The 2,113-nt window shown below is 41.6% G+C and overlaps 1 non-coding gene across 1 annotated transcript; it reads right to left on the bottom strand.

Annotated features, from left to right (window-relative positions):
- Positions 1–469: 469 nt before the first annotated feature.
- trnae-uuc lies at positions 470–540 on the bottom strand. The gene has a single exon. It is a non-coding gene; the product is annotated as a tRNA-Glu (tRNA).
- Between the last annotated feature and the right edge of the window lie 1,573 nt (positions 541–2,113).

Here is a 2,113-nt window from a genome sequence, read left to right as displayed (position 1 = left end):
CTGCCCACCATCGACTTCCTTAGATAAGTAAACTAAACTGTGGCAGAACCCTTCTTGCTGACGGTGAAGACCCTTACACATTTTCCCCAGCCAGTTGGAATATTACATTCTTACAAGTTTCAGGGGATTATATTTTGATCCATCTCACTGTGTCAATTTGGAACCAGCCTGCTGCAGACACACCTTGCCTTTTCCGAACCGAAATCCTTGGTGGGCCCGGTCTCCGTGTTTCTGCAAGATCCAGAGCTTTTTTCTTGCAGCCACACATGTCTAGCTGTTGCAAGACCAAAGATCTATGGGGACCACGCATATTCAAGTAACAGTATGTAAACTCACTGGTATTTAATACTTTAGAACGAACATACCTAGATCTTTCCTAGGATTGTTTGCCAATCTAACAAGCTGATATAAGTTTTATTATGGTTTTATTCACATTCATCACTAAAGTGAAACGCATTAAAGAATAACGTTCCCATACCGGGAGTCGAACCGGGCCGCCTGGGTGAAAACCAGGAATCCTGACCGCTAGACCATATGGGACTGCCATAAATAAAAAGGTATCGTATCAGCGCGCAAACAAACAAACAAGCAACCAAACAAACAAACACGCTACCATGCACACGTGAAATCTTTACGGCAACGGCCATAACATACTAGAGGGTAACCATCTCAGAACTACTTATTATTCGTGGGTTCGCTTCGCAGCTTCCTTACCTGTATTTTGCTCTGCATATTTCAAATCCTTCTGCTTGAAGTTCACGCCAACTTTTCTTCTTTGCGCCACGCTGCTAAAGCTCTCTGTTTTGACGGTGTTTCGTTGAAAATATGGGTTCATGTGGTACCTCAATGTAGCTACTGCCATCTGTGGCACCTGTGTGTTACTACATCTATAATTGGCTGACCAGCGCACACGGCCTTTATTTGTTCGTGTGTAAACCATACCCACGGCTATTATAAGAGACCCGGCTATTAATTGAATACCGGCCACTATTAGAAGAAATACGGTATGTGATGTAACCAAAATCTTTTAAAACAGCCTTTCAATAGGCCTACAGTACACACGTCTGTGGGAGTTTTCTTTACATAGTTAATATCAATGGACTGCAGGTGCTCCACTGAAGTGTTAAACAAAGTAATGTTCAGGGAATGTTGAGTTTAACAACATTATTTCGTTATTGCAGAAAAAAGGGCAGTGTCAAAGCAGATAAAGATAGGAGACTGATTATGGGGGAATATTTTATCTACTGATCAAAATGTCACTTACTGTTTATCAAACTGATTTTATTTCATGGTATCATGCCGCCTGAAGGGAAGACAGTGAATACGATGGAAAAGGATTGGGAATCAGAGACGGGATGGAGGCAGGAGACATCATGCTCACATAGGGAGTACATTAAGCAAAAGAAAAGTGGGAAAACAGTGAAGAACAGATCATGGCAGCACGGGAACAGGCTCTAAGTAGGAGATCACTACAGACTGTGCAAAGATGCCCCTGAGACAATCCAGCACATAACAGCAGGGTGTGAGATGCTAGCAGACAGGGCAGACATGGAATGCCATAGCTAAATTGGTGGCATTAGTGTATAAAAACATCTGTGCATAGTATGGACTGGAAGACCCAAGGGCAAAATGGGAGCCAGAGAAAGACATGAATACAAAACACATAGTGATGTGTGGTGTTTCTTTGCTTTTTATTTTTTTATGTAGGCATATTAAATGTTCCATACTGCTGGTAAGTGAATGCCCAGGGACAACAGGAGAAATATAAGCTATTTCAGTCCCTGGTAATAAGTCATTCTGAGTCTGAAGGCTATAATATGCATAGATACAGTTAATGCTGATTTCAACACCTGAGGTGACGTTGTTACTTTAATAAATGCTGGTGATGCTGAGACACTGTATTGAGACAGAGAAAAACAGCAGAGACTTGAGTCAGACGGCACACATTATTTGAAAAAAAAAAAAAATACACCTTTTCTCTTTTTGCCTTACAAAGTGCCTAATGGTCCCTTTGAAAGCTCTGTTCAAATAATTTTCCAGCCCACTGGCCTACTTTGGATTCTGTCAGACATAACAAAGATCTTCTGGCAGCCCAGATAAAACAGTCCTGCAG

This window comes from Mugil cephalus, chromosome 19, assembly GCF_022458985.1.
Source record: "Mugil cephalus isolate CIBA_MC_2020 chromosome 19, CIBA_Mcephalus_1.1, whole genome shotgun sequence".
Lineage (NCBI taxonomy): Eukaryota > Metazoa > Chordata > Actinopteri > Mugiliformes > Mugilidae > Mugil > Mugil cephalus.
This window is presented reverse-complemented; position numbering and strand designations above follow the sequence as displayed.